General features: G+C 43.0%; 1 non-coding gene across 1 annotated transcript; it reads left to right on the top strand.

Annotated features, from left to right (window-relative positions):
- The first annotated feature begins 14168 nt into the window (after positions 1 to 14168).
- On the top strand, positions 14169 to 14240 carry TRNAG-UCC (transfer RNA glycine (anticodon UCC)). The gene has a single exon. It is a non-coding gene; the product is annotated as a tRNA-Gly (tRNA).
- Positions 14241 to 15572: the final 1332 nt, after the last annotated feature.

The following is a 15572-nucleotide window of genomic DNA, read 5'->3' as shown; positions in this document are numbered from 1 at the left end:
CTATTTTTTTTTCTTATTAGTCCATTTTTTCAGTTGCCAGTGCCTGCAGTATGACGGAATATAACTGAACTATACAGCGTTGTTGTCGAGACGGTCTGTGCAAAAGCTTGCTGATATTGCATTAAGTTTTTCTTTCTTTTTTCATTTCAGCAGGTGAGGCGGATGACGGCCTAATATATTTTTAAGCAACTTCCACCATGTACTCATAAAGAAATGGGTTTATTATTTCAGCGGTTTAGTCAGTCGTGAAGCACAGCCGTTTTCTAGGACGAGGCTCGCGGGACCGCCAAGCTCATTCAAGACAAAGAAGACGCTTGGCCAAGCGCTGAAAGACAATGTTCCGCTACCAGGTGGCGCCGGCAGAGTGTCAGCAGTGTGGCAATATAAATACAGAAACAACTCGTAACCAGAGCCAACCTGCGTGTAACAGCTTTACTTGAGTGAAGAGTTAAAAAGAACACTGAGATAAAGCGGTGCTACGTAAATCTCCCGTTTAAGGAAGGAATTTATTATGCCGTGCGTGTCTCATAAATTTAACCGCTCAGCGTTCCACCGCAAATGATTTGCATTTTCGCCATCAGGATTAAGCTCAGACATTTTATTAGGACCAGGGGAGAGACCGGACTTCTGCTTTAGCACATGAGTATTCCACCTAGCAGATCCTCAGTGTACACTACTTTAACTAAAGCCGCCATGGTGGCTCAGTGGTTATGGTGCTGGCTGCTGACCCGAAAGACGCGGGTTCGATCCCGGCCACAGCGGTTGAATTCCTTTGGAGGCGAAATTCTTGAGACCCGTGTACTGTGCGATGTCAGTGCACGTTAAAGAAGCCCAAGTGGCTGAAATTTCCGGAGCCCTTCACTACGGCGTCTCTCATAGCTTTAGTCGCTTTGGCACATTAAACCCCATAAACCAACCAACTACTCATTGGCAATTGTGCTCAGATTAGTACGAGTGTCACTGTTACCTTTTACCAATTTCACACTAGGTGGCTTATTGAAAAGTACCGCCATGACTTCTAGGCGGATAACGTTTAAAAAATTCGCCAAAATCAGTCTGTAAAACCTACTACGTGCAATCTTCAATTCAGTAATCAACACTTCATTGAGTACGGTTACTATTAAATAACCTGTGGCCTTCGACCTTCGCTAACATTTATATGCCGCTTTCGAGAAATTATGTCCCGTCTATTATGTGGGTTGTTGGAGTTTGTATTCTCGCTATGCACAAAAAAAAAAACTGTCAATTACACAATAGCATCGATTCCATGAGCTTGCTGCAGATATAGAAAATGTTGCCACTATACTCAGATTCAGGAGCAAAAAAATGCATGCAGTTGACGATCGAATCATCACCAGCAGGAGAAAATTCTTGAAAAGTATAAAAAAAGAGGTTGTTAACTTTGGAGTTTTAAAATAATTACACAACTTGCAGGAGACACCATCGGAATTAGTGACAAAGTGATTTCCATCAAAAATTGGCAGAAATGTAATGCCAAGAATAGATTATGTAGGGGCAGTGAGTGTGCCAAACAATAAATATTTTATTTTTCAGTAATGATAGGCATAATATACTAGATTTTCTGGTGTACGTTACTTGGTGACAAACATATTCTAAGGACGATTGCAATTTTCCGTAATCATAAATTTGAGCGCAACTCTGTCGATGCCCCAGGCTCTGTAGGCTCATTGTTTTTCTTTACTGAGTCGCCAGCCCGTCTCGCGACGATATTAGTTCGATAGCAGTATTAGTTGAAGAAAACGACAATTTGGCATGGGAAGAGCGGCACAATTTCTGTATTAGTTCGATAGCAGCATTACCAGCAGAAAACGACGATTTGCCATGCGCCGCGCCAGTGAGTTTGCAGTTCAACTCGAGACGTGATTGGCTACGGCGTTAGCATAGTGTTTTGTCTCTGTAAGCTCATTGTTTTTCTTTCTTGGGTTGTTGGCACGTATGGCTACAATGTTAATTAAATAGTAGTGCTAGTAGATGAAGACGACGATGCACAATGCACACCGCTCGAGATTATGCATTATTGCGATAGCAGTATAATAATAATAATAATGCTTTATTTCCACCTAATCAAATACAATTTGATGGAGGAGGGGAGAAAAAAAGCGGCTATCCGCTTGACGGAGTTCTCCTCTCCTGTTCAGACGCAGTGACAGAAAACGAGGAACTAAATTGAACATCAAGTCATTAAGAACATAAAACGAAGAACTAAATTGAACATCAAGTCATAGGTGAACAAAAACATCAATATAAGCAATGTCTGTAAGCGAACAGAATACACAGAAATCAAAAGGGGGTATCAGCAACGAAAAAGGGGTATCAGCACAGTAGACGACCAGTCATAAAATAACAAAAAGGGTGGAGAGCAATTCATAAAACAGGAGTTGATGTATTAGCACTTAATCAAATGATCAATCATGCTACGCAGAGAGGAGATGGTGATTTCACGGAGGTTTACGCCTGCTTCAATTAACTGGTTTTGTAAATACGGTAGTTGGTAATTAAGTCTTTGACGACCGTAGCTAGTTCTTGTGAATGGTAAAACCCATTGTGGTTTGTGGCGATGCGGATATGGTGAATCGGACTGGTGCAAAGGAGCCATAGATGAAATGGTGTCAACATGGCGCTTTTGCTCAACTATATACACGCGCAGCAGTCTGTAAGCATAGAGGTTTAATATGGTGATAATGTTGAGGTTAGTTACCAAATCCTGAGTTGTGTGTCTAACGGGCAAGTCATAAACTATACGAAGGACTTTTTTCTGAAGTACTAATATCTTGTGTAAGTTAGTATGTGTTGTTGTTGCCCACACTAATGTGCAGTAGTTTAGGTGTGAACAGAACAGGGAATTATATAAGAGAAGTTTGACTGTCTGTGGTAAAATATGTCTGTGGCGTGATAGAAAACCTATAACCTTAGATGTCTTCAACATGACATGACTGACATGGTCATCCCACAGCATATTTTCGTGAAAATAAACACCAAGTGATTTGAATGATTTTACTATTTCAATTTCTTGTGATTTATAAGAGAGAGCTAGTTCTGCACTACAAGTTTTATTCTTCGGACGGAAAATTACAGCTTTGGATTTTGACACATTTATTGAAAGAAAATTTGAGTCTGACCATTCCTCTAGATTCTTTAATATGCGATTAGCATGCATGTTTATATCATCACAGGTATCACCAGGTATAAGGATAGTAGTGTCATCGGCATAAATGATAAAGCGGGCGGAAGTGTCAATAGTTACAATGTCATTAATGTAGAGATTGAACAGCAGAGGGCCAAGGATGTTGCCCTGGGGGACACCGGTATTAACTGAGCGTTGTGATGATTTGAAGTTTCTAATCTGAACATATTGTTTTCGAGATGATAAATAAGATTTCAAGAGATGCAAAGCTTGTCCTCGTATCCCGTATAGTTCAAGCTTTTCCAAAAGAATACTGTGACTAATCCTGTCGAACGCCTTCGTGAAATCCACAAATATGCCTAGTACTAACATTTTGTTTTCAAAATGTTCTAATATATATTCCTTTTCGTGAAGAAGGGCAAGCTCTGTTGATTTATTCTGTCTGAATCCATACTGTGAACTAGTAATTATGTTATGAGATTGCAGAAATTTTTCCATTCGTATTAGCACGATTTTTTCTAAACCTTTAGAAAATACTGGAAGAATACTAATTGGTCTGTAATTACCAAAGTCATTCTTATTACCCTTTTTATACAGGACAGTCACCTTTGCTATTTGCATATCTGAGGGGAAGGTTGCGGTTTCTAGACATAGGTTATATATATAAGCAAGAGGAGTAGAGATGTATTCAATGATATATTTGACTGGGCGAATCTGGATGTTGTTGACGTCACAAGAAGTGGAGTTTGATAATTCATGGAATGTATGTATAATTTCGCTTTCATCAACAGGTGCAAGGAAAAGAGTGGCAGGGCACCTAGAGATAGATCTATGGTGCAGTTCAGATGCAGGTTGAACATATTGTGTGAAATGAGTGTTAAATGCTTCGGCTAAGTTTTCTCCTACATAATCTTTTCCGTCATGGGTCACCTTATCAATGGTAGCGTTGACATACTTGGCATCAAGGGATCGCAGCTTTTTCCGAAGTATGTCAGGACGGTCGACTGAGCCAAAGTAATTCTCATAATAATGTCTCCTTGCATTGCGGATGTCATTGTTTAACTTATTTCTGTATTTCTTAAATTGTTCAAGAATATAAATGTTTTTTGATGCAACAAAAGAACTGTACAGTTTGTTCTTCTGTTTTATACGCGCAAGTAGCTCTAGTGATATCCATGGTTTCCGTACGTTCCTACCTCTTCGTTTGTTTTTAAGAGGGAAATGCTTGTTATATATAGAGTTAAACTTTTCTGCAAAGGCTTGATAAGCGTCATTCGCGTTGGTTTTGTTATATACATCGTTCCAGTTTACACCGCACATCTCCGCACGAAAAGCGTCGAGGGATGCTGCTGTTATGACTTGCATAAAAGATGCATTCTGCTTTCTGAATTTGGGTTTCACAGTCTGACAGAATAAATAGATTCCCATGTGGTCACTCAAATCACAACAAGTTACCCCAGATATTATGGATGAAGGATTGATATTGGTGATAAACAGATCAAGAAGTGTTTCGGAACTGGAGGTTATACGGGTCGGCTCTTTGGTAGTAATCGCCAAACCGAAGCTGCGCAGAATTATACCGAAGTTTACACTATTTGCTGCATTGGATAACATGTCTATGTTAAAATCACCGCTTATGACTAAGTCATAATTATGTTCACTTATAAAAGTAAGAAAAGACTCGATGTATTCAAAGAACAAAGAGATGTCACCGCTCGGTGGTCTATAAAACACAGAAAACACAGTATTATTGGTTATTACAGAAACAACTTCCACATCTGAAGACATATAACATAGGTCTTCCACCATATCACACTCAATTCGGTTGTTAGCAAGAATACACACTCCTCCACCTCGACGACAATCACGGTTCATAGAAAACGTTGAAAATGACGGCAAATGGAAGTTATTCGTATTCAGCCATGATTCTGAAATCATAACAAAGTCAAACGAAAAGCCAAAACTCTGGAGTAAAATTTGAAACTCATCTAGTTTGTTGTTTAAGGATGGCACATTAAGATGGAAGCACTTCAATACAGACGAACACAGCCACTGTGGGAGCAACGTGTGGCTTATAGCACTGGGTAACAGATAACGTACGCTTGCAGCCATGATAGAAGTTGTGGTATGGCATTGCACTGAACAGGGAAATTATCATTTGACAAAGTTAGCTAGATCGCGTGCATCGGTGACCACCTGCACGTTGTCGCCTTCCTTCTTGCGGATGAGGACTTTGCCGTTTGAATACCAAACAAATCGGTAGCTATTGCTTTTGGCCCATTCTTTAGTTGTTGAGAGAAGAAGCTTTGCTCGGCGTGTCAGGTTGTCACAGATGTACAGATTGCTGTCCTTCTCTCGGAGCAAAGCTCGCTTTTTCATCCACTCATCTCTGAGTGTTTGCCTTTCAAACCGCACTAAAATAGCAGGCACTTTACTTGGCTTAGATGGGAGCCTATGACAAGCCTCAACATCGCTCTCCTCGACCTCTGCTAAATCAACTAGTTTAGCCACCTCATTGACTTTCTGGAGGATGTTTTCCTGGTCAGTTACCGGCACGCCATGTATCTCCAGATTCGTTTTCCTGCTCCTAAACTCAAGGTCATTTATATCAGCATGCAGGTGTCGTATTTCTTCACCATTATTGGCGTTTTCTACATGTTCGAGCCTTTTCTTAATCTGTACAATCTATTTATCCTGGTTGTAAAGACGATTTAGGATATCATCAAAGTGATCAGACATAGTTTGAATTGAGTGTTCAATGTTGTCGACCTGTTCCTTAAGTGGCAAGAGGGCGTCGAGCTTGCTACTCAGTTCAGCGAACGCGGCAGCTACATTGAAGTCCTGAGACGCGTCTTTTGTATTCGCCGCGCCAGTACGGGAAGCCGCTTTTTTGCATGTCGGACAAACAAAATTTTTGCGGCAGTTCCCACTTCTGGTCTTCGCAGACGCATCTGTTAACCCTGAACAATTTTCTGCGTGGTATGGGTATGCGCACTGCTTACATTTAAGAATATTATCAGCAGGTTGATTGAAGACGCCGTGCAAAGCGCAGGGTCAGTATCTGTTGCAGTTTAGCAAGAGGCGTGACCAGCTGCGGTGGACGCTTAGTGCTCTCGTGCAGTGGCCAGCGTAGCTACTCTGCGGCGCCGCGGGTTCGAATGTCCGTTGTGACAATTGGTGTTTTAAGCATGAAATGCTCTTAGATCCCGTTGTCGGCAGTGTGGTGACGTCACGCCGAGACGGAGAGCCAACCTCCGGGAACTGAATTCCACTCATCCGGGCACTGAAACGAGAGCATCCGGGCACCGTACGAGATTTAACGAGGCTCTCTAAGAGAGAGGGCCGCGCTTCCGCGCCGTCCCCAAGGATGGCGCTGCGGTCCCACACTAACGCATGTACAAGACCGGCCGCTGGGCCTTCCGCTCATGAAGGTTCCCCCTTTGGCAGGCAGATGTATACACGCTCGCGGAGTATTCGAACGCGCTGCAGATACATTCTTGTCAGGCCTGCGTCTCGTCGTGTCGGCGTACGCTTCTGCATCGTCCTGCATTTCACTGCCCCCACCGTCACAGCTGCTTAAGCCGAGCAATGGAGCCTGATGAAAGGAGAGGTAGGAAGCGTCTTGCGGAAAACGATCGCTTTGCGAGTGATACGCCACAGCAGAAGACTGCTCGCCCCTGCCGAGAAAGCCATGATTATGCGGCCGCTCCCGAAAGCTACAAGGCCGCCACCGTTCATGGCTGTCTACCTAAGCCCGCACTATTGCAGGCGATCGCTTCGACGCAACAAGAAGTGTGTGGTGTCGTGTGCTGAACACTAGACCCATTTCAAGATTTTGACTAGTACTATCTGCAACCAATGTATTATGCCCGTAAACATTTCATGCTTACTCTACTCTCGGTTACGGGAGAGGCAGAGATGTTTTTTTATTTATTTACATTTTGGCCCGCTTACACCGGTTACACTGACGGCGGATATGCCGCTCAACGAACGAACGGGCGCTTAGGAGCTGCGCTCTAAAAACACAGAGACAGACCTCCGTAAATAAATAAACATAATTCAGTGCAGGCTAGCAAAGAAATCATTGAGAAGAGTGACATTGTCTTTGCTCTCTTTTATGCATGGATTTTACGCTAAATAGCAGCCCAATTGTTTTCTTGTTTTATTGCAACAATTCTTGGTAGGTAACACCCGCGTAAGCAACCAGGGGGGGGGGGGGGGCGATAATGGCTACATTTGTTCTCAGAGAATGTATGTGGGCTTTGGAGTCTGAGCCGTTTAAAAAGGCATGTTCTGAAGACTTCAATGACACCAATCATATTCGATGTGAATGAACCGAAAACCACCCATATTTCTGTTATCCGGAATGTGGATTATTGGTCGCAGTAGCTTTTATAGTTGATTGCGCTCAGAACTTTTGCATGCGGATATTGACGCCAAAAGCAGTGCGTTTTTCTGTCGTGTACTTTCAGATATGTTTGCTTTGAAAGCTTGAAAGATTTATTGATTATCACTGAAGGAATCTGTTTTCATCTTTATAAGCTCAATTAGCAGTATAGCCTGATATTGCTTACCAAGTCAAGCTTTAAACATAGACAGCTGCCGTTACGTTTAGGGCTGGTTTCTTGGCTTAATTAAATTTCAACCCCAACCCGGGCCGTTTTATTGATTTCTTTTAAAAGAGATGTTTCGCAATTGCACTTAAAAGTTATTGTTCGAATGGTTTTGCTATTTTTGTATACTGTCAAATATATAGAGCGAGTAGAAATACAATATATTCCAAACTGTTTTTGGTAACCGCTGCTGCCACCTATGAAGAACATGTAGACCTTATATTATACACCGTAGTCAACAGATGGCGCCAGTAAGCAACAAGCGAATATAAGTGGTGGAGTGTTTAGGTACTACGGTTCCTATACAATAAAATAAATGGGGGGAGAGTAAGAAAAAAGGGGGGATGTTGAATGGAAAACCGAAGACAAGGGGTCAAGGTTTTTCTTTTTCTTTTCGCACTTGTGACAAGGCCTCCCGCTCACGTCATTTCAACGCCCTTGCAGGTACTCCGACGCGCGAGTTCCAACTGCTGTAAGCGGAAATACAGCTGATGGGATGTCTCTCTGCACTTCGATTTTAGTCTAAGATGATTGCAGCAACCCCTTCTACTAATTCTGTCGCTGCTACGGCTCTGAGCGCTATTTGTTGAAGCGCATTCAGAAGCAGTTACACATTTATTGGTCTAGTGAAGGCAGTTTTACCACAGCCGCATGAGCTTCTTCCTGCAAACAAGATGAACGCAGCCAGAAGAAAAAGCAATTTACAAGGCGCAAGCAAGATACCCCCTTTATCAAGGGGGAAGCCTTCTGCGGAAAAAACTTTTGCAGCCTCATCCAAGAAAGCTCAAGAACTGGATGGTGCATGTAATAGGTGCATCGAGAAATTCCCATAAATCCGCCATAAACTCTATGGACATTGCATCGCTGTTTTAGACTTCAAAGTAAATGAGCAGAAGTGCACGCACTTGTCAATGTGCCTGCCTTGCGCAGTCGGCGGAATCTTTAACTCAGGGCGTACAACAATCAGGTGCGTATAGATTAGCCATGCAATGGTTGTTCTTCGCAACAAAGTTGATCATACTTGGGTTAGCCGTAACTTCTGCAAGCAAATGTTGGGCAACAAGCTCAGTGCTGAGTGAAATCTTGTCTACTGACTATTTTAAGGTTCTTTATTCCGACCTTGCAGAGACATATTTGCCACATTACAGGTATTCATCAGGTCTCTATACCGTGTCCGACTAACGTTCACATTTCTTTCTAGGTGCCTTTTGATACCGTCTGGCTGTCTGTATTCATAATTTGGTTTATGCGTATTATGTTCTTTTTAGTTTAATGTGCAGCCATAATGCAGAGAAAAATTTATTTTCAATATCTCCTCTGCACTGCTATTCAGTTTGCCTCCACAGCCATTTAGAAATCATCAAAACGCTGATGGCCAAAAAAAGTGGCAAGGTTTTAATGCAGTTAAACCGAGCACACGTGCAAAACAAGCCATCTTCACACTGAACGTCGCCTTCCCATTGCCTCCCACTTCTTCGACGCTCGTCCGAAGTTAGTAAGTTGGCAAAAACAATTTACCAAATTACCCCAGCTTCCTCACATTTGTCGCAGCTTGCGCGACGCTCCTCCATGCATGAGCTCACCCGAGCTGCACTGAGTCTTTACATAACATCCTGGTTGGAACAGTGTTAAGTAGTGCTCTCGCATGGAACCTGCCCACCACCTATGATAACTTCTGGAGCTCGTCAGCACTTCCGCATTCAGCAGCCATTAGTTGCGTTCACTAGTGCCATGTACCAGCGAACGAACTATGAGTACAGCATCTTCAAGAAAGAAATTTCTTGATCTGCGCAATGATTCGAAACCTCGAATGGGCATCACGAAAAGGTATGTTTTGGCTACCGCGACGATTGAGCGGCAGTTCCATCGCTGGCATCAACACGCGTACCACGTGATGCCCCGCCCTCGCGCTCAACGCAGAGCGACAACCCGAGGACGTCAAGTCAAACTACGTCTTAGAAGTGAACTTCCGCGCCAATTTTTGTTGCCGGCTATCTCATTCAACTAGAGTTAGTGTTTTAATGAGGGTAGAATTTTTTGCTGCAAGCACAGCTCCAAGAATTACCATGTGCACGTTAATTATTAGCAAATAAATTGCCCAGGAGGACAAAAATATCGAGATAGACTTTAAATGACTTTTCACCGCACAGAAGTGCTGCATTAAAGAACAGAAAGCGATCAAAATTTCATTCGCTTAAAATTATATTCGCCGAAAAACACGAAAGTACCGTCCTCAAATAAAAAGCGCAAAAATACCGCTGAATTAAAAAAAAAACCTAAAAGTCTAACCTCTAGTTATATGTGTCGTATAAGTTTCTGTAACGTTTTGCCTTAATTTCACCTCTGTTCGTAATGTTTTTGAAAGAGGCTAATTTCTGTGCGATAGAAACACGTTGCCTACCATACAGGTACTAACTCGGAGTAACGTATACCGACAACTCACCAAAAAGTCTGATGAGGTTATGGTGGAAATTGAAGATATTTGCTTATATAGTAAGGACTGAGTTCTCCAATAACCAAGAAGCTAGGATCCTTGCAGGACAGTTAGTCATGTTTATTATAGTCTAGGTTGTCTCAAGCACGCCCTTCGATGAAATAAAACCCTCCTTTCGCATGTGAGCCCAGCTTCTGCCATTAGATGGCGCCACAGTTTTTTTCGTTTTTCTGGATGAAGCGGTTAGGCGTTGCACTAAAACTTTCGTCGACGACGCGTACGTGACACAGCAGTAGCAGTTTCGTTTGTGAAAACTGAAATTTACGCAACTTTATACTAAAAATGTGTAATTGCTATCTGGTGGGTGAATTTAATATTTGTTTGTGGTTCACCACTTTTGCTTATGTGCAGCTGCCACCGCGCCGCATCCAAACGGACGCATGCAACGATTCAAAATTCGAGGTGAAAATCTTTGACCGTGTTTTGAACAATGCCGGTGCGGAGTCGAGAAACAGCAAGGTTTTGTGGCAGCAAAAACAAACAAACAAAATTGGGTGCTTAAAGTTCAGTGCTACGCGCTTTAAACGTGTGCGCCTGGAAATAAAACGAAACAATATAAACAAACAGAACACAGAAAAAGGAATGCGAAAATGAACAAAAGGCAATCGAAATGAGGGTAACTTATACCATGGCTAGAATGGATGTAAGAGTTGTCATCGCTCCAAAAAAAAAGGAGAACGAAACACGGAAACTTAGAGGTTAAACTCAGCGAAGTGCTAGCAAAAACAACACTTATCACACCTCGTTGAAATAAATGAGAATCCGCTTGGGCTCCACCACAAGGGCTCTACCAGGTGTATCAGGGAAGATTAAAAATTATTTCAAAAATAGGCTTTAGGCGTGAAAACTTGGCTTTTGCGGCATAGTATTACAAGTGTTGGCTGACACAAGAAAACAGGTGAATCGCCTTGAGTACTAAGATGCTTAACTAATTTTTAATAATTAACTTTTTGACTAGTAGGTTTAGCCGCCTAGTTGCAATCAAAAATTTGTAGCCGAAAGTTACTAGTAGCCATATCAGTTTTTAGAATGTCGCAAACGCTATTATCCTTGGCGCTATGGCACGCAAAAAAGTGGATTTTTTAACTAGTTACATTCACTAGAAAGAGTGTTTTGCTTGCATGCTTTAAAAGAGGGCGTGTATTTTACACGATGTAGTCAAATTGTGTTGAGCCACAGCGTTGATTATAATCCCGCTTTGGAAATTCTCAAAAGTGTTAATGCGATTACCAGCAACCGGCTCGGTTTGAATTCCCAGCGGGCGCACATTTGTACTGAATTTTATTTAGCGTGCTTTGGAGTGCATGGTACCTGATGATATCGCCGTCTTCTGCAGCAAACAAGAAAGTGTGTTACAGGCTATAAAGCAATCCCGAACATACTTCTATGCTACTGACAGCGCTATTATTCTCATTATCAGCATTACCACTTGCACTGCAGAGCAACTAGCTCTCTCATATCCCTCGAATTAACCCCATTCTGTTCCAGCGGCCGCCTTTTTATGACCACAAACATACTAAAGTCCACCTTACTTTCTGCCGCCTGCGGCCGCTGTCAAAGCCAATTTTTGCGTTTTAGGTTTCATATGCTAGTCATATCGTTACTTACTATTACTGAATGCATTTTTTATCTGACGGCAAAAAAAAAAGTAACGTTTGTGACACAGTGCTAGCGTAGATGCCTTTCGAGAGGTTAGATCAGATTGGAGGCCCGCAGACCCATAATGTCCTCCGCGTGCTCCAAATATAAATTTCTTCAATGCGGCTGTTATGGTCTTGTTGCCCTTTCCAGGCAACATTTTTTTTACATGTTTCTATAGCTGTGGCTAGTTTCCAGAGAGAACGCGTGGAACAGGTCTACCGTAACTGCTTTGTCGTTTTTATGGTTGACCTGAATGAGCGCAGCTCTGTTGTTACTACCTGCAATCAAAAACGCGGACGCCAAACTTCCCGTTCAGAGTGCAGAGAAACAGTCCAATCTTAATCTCACGCGACATCAGCTGCTAAAGTGTGCAGGGTGTCCTCATTTGTTAAGCGAAGTAAACGGTGTGTATAGGACGAAAACGTAGCGCACTGGTACGAAACATGAAAGGGAACCTAACAACGCCATTTGCTGTAATGCTAATTCATCGCGGTGGGGAGCCGGGCGTCTTTCATCTTGCTGTTGTCTTGTGTTATCACTTATTCATGGTTTTCTTACTGTGGCCCGAAGACTAGTTCTTTTCTGTGCTCGCAAATAGAAAAAGAAGCTTTCGGTTCAGATGCACAAAAAAAAACACTTGCTACTGCGTTAATTGGATTGCAAAACATTTATTCAGTAAAAAATGCAGATGCAGACGGTCCGCGCTAGATGGCCACCAAACCATGTTGGCGGCGACCTAAGCGGCCCACTCGGTGGCCAAGGCTTGAATGCCCGGGTCCGAGTTGACCAGCGCGGCCTCCCATCGCTCAATAGAAGGAATTCGTATTAGATCCTCCGGTGGAGGCTTTTCTTTACATTGTCATAGTCTGTGGTCATACGTGGCTGTTTCGCCACAGAACCTGCACTCGGGGATAGTCATCCGGGTACATTTTTGATAATAGATAGGGGGTAAGAAAGGACCTCGTTTGTAGTCTCCTCCAGGTGGTCTCTTGTGCCATATCCAACGGTTTGTGAGGTGGTGGAAATTTGTGTCTTTCCAATTTGTAATGAGTTGTAATATCATGAAATGATGTCAGCGCCTCCCTGGAGTAATCCATCGATACGGACGACCCACCGACCCGGTTGACGAAACCTCGAGCCATGTTGTGGGCCGCCTCGTTTCCCGGATTCCCCCAGTGAGCCGGCACCCATATCACCTCAATTTCTTTGTAAGGTTCCCTGGTGAGTTTCAGTATTCGCTGTAGTTTTGCGGGGGGCAGAATCTCGAATGCGGCTACTGCGTTAAAATTCCTCGCTTTTGTGCTGCAAACAACGCTGTGATTTCCATCCACATAAATATAATATCCACGTCGCTTCCGACCGAAGGGATGAACTGGTAGAAACTTCGAGTTAGGGTCCAAGTCTGTAGCAGTTGTGATGAAGTGAGCGTGAAAGATAACAGTGTTACTGCCTTCATAGCGTTATATACTCTAGAACAACGACGATGGAAAGAGGAGAGGAAATGAAAGCCTTGAGTCCGGCAGAAAAGTGTCTGCTGGTGATGAAAGGATGTTGTTCGTTCTCCCCCACTGGATATCATGTAGACAAGCGGGTTAGGTTTCGGGCATATCAATGCCCATCGAGAGCTGGGCACTTCTTTTAACCTGCTGCCCAGGCGCCAACTCTGGCTGCATGTATACACCTATACAAAAATTTACACAGAGTCCCTTGGTTCGGTTGAGCACCATAACGCAAAACATTCCCTCACTTGTTTTCTGAAGCACAACTGGCCATTCTAGGTTATCTACAGTTCGCTCAGATGCAGCATCTCGCGTGAGCTGTCCTCTCGAGACTGGCGTTCCGATACTCTTGCAATTGTTAGCGCTCATGACAATCAGTGGCATTTATAGTTTTCTTTTTCAAAACCTACAATCACCAGTTCTATCGCTTTCTGCCTTCTTCTTCGGCCGATGCACCCTATGTCCCTTTTATCTCTCTGTTACGCTTGTCGGCGCGGCAGATGGACGGGTGAAAGTAAATACAGTGAGCAGGATACTTATTTTATTAAGCACACTTATTTGTCAGGTCATCCAGTGCATCGTCATTTTAAGCTCATGCCGCTTCACATATACAGTTATTAGACACTCTGACGGCTGGCTCAAGTTCCGTCCAAAGCATACGGGAACTGAGCTACTGGCAGAGCCGGCTCCCACTCGCCCGGCCACTGACCTACTCCAGATTACGCAGCTGCCTCGGCAACCGCTATGATGCGCCCGGAATAGCGCTGGAGATGTCGGCGTCGGTGGTATAGTGGTTAGCATAGCTGCCTTCCAAGCAGTTGACCCGGGTTCGATTCCCGGCCGACGCAGGACTTTTTTTTTTAGTAATTTTTCAGATTGCGAACAGCTGCAGTATGATCGAATACAACTGAAACTTGCAGCGTTTTTGTCGAGACAGTCTGTGCAAAAGCTTGCTGATATAGAATTAAGTTTTTTTTTTCATTGAAGCCGGTGAGATAGATGACAGCCTAATATATGTTTAAGCAATTTCCAGCATGTGCTATTGAAGAAATGGGTTGATTATTACAGCGGTTTATTCCGTCGTCTAATATAAATGCAGAAACGACTCTTAACGAGAGCCGGTCTGCGTGCATGAGCTTTAATTTAGTGAAGAGTTAACAAGAACGCAGAGATGAAGCGATACAACTTATATCTACCACTTAAGGAAGTAATTTATTATGCCGACCGTGTCTCATAAATTTATGACTTGAGTGTTTCACAGAAAATGAATGATACGTTCACGACCAAGATTAAGTTCAGGCATTGTGTTGGGGGAGACTCTGGAGTTATGCTATCGCAGATACTGAGTATTCGATCTTGCAGATCCTCAGTAATCGGTAGTATGACTGACTCGCAATTGTGGTAAGATTCCTACAAATGTCGCTGTTATCTTGCACTTATTTTACACGCTTGGTATGCCATCGAAAAGCACCGCGACGACTTTTAGGGGGATTACGTTGAATAAATTGGGCAGAGTCTGTCTGTAAAACCTAGTGCGTTCAGTGTTCATTTAAGTAATCAACTATTCATTAGGTGCTCGGTTAATACTAAACAACCTATGGCTTGCGAACTTCATTAACATTTATACGCCGTGTAGAGGGACTATGTCCAGTCTGCTCTGTCTGTTGAGAGTTTCTACTATTTCTGTGCTGAGGAAAAATCCAGTCAATTCCACGATAGCATCAATTTCACGAGCTTACTCCAAATATAGAATATGCCGCCACTACACTAAGATTCGGGGTCAAAAAATGCATTCAGTCAACGATCCGGCAATCATCTCCAGAAGAAATTTCACGAAAAGTTTAAACAAAGAGGATGTTAAATTTGCAGTTTTAAAATAATTCCACAATCTTGTTGAAGATACCATCGGAACTAGTGACAAAGTGACCATCCCAAAATTTCCAGAAATGTAATGTCAAGAGCAGGTTATGTAGGGGCAGTGACTGTTTCTTGGAAGTTATGAAAAAAAAAAAGAAAAGCAAGAAGTAGGTGTCCAGCGTCAGCCTCATCGGGTCCCGAGAAAGCCAGCGGATTCCTTTCACTGCCTCACATATGAAAATGAACCGCGAATACCATATTGCCATTTTTTTTATCGATACTCTTAACGCCCAATTGAGCGTCGCTACCGGGAGGGCAAACAA

The sequence above is a fragment of the Amblyomma mixtum genome, chromosome 9 (genome assembly GCF_055824585.1).
Source record: "Amblyomma mixtum isolate Tamu chromosome 9, ASM5582458v1, whole genome shotgun sequence".
Classification (NCBI taxonomy): domain Eukaryota; kingdom Metazoa; phylum Arthropoda; class Arachnida; order Ixodida; family Ixodidae; genus Amblyomma; species Amblyomma mixtum.
Note: the sequence above shows the minus strand (reverse complement) of the source record. Positions and strands in the feature narration are given on the sequence as shown.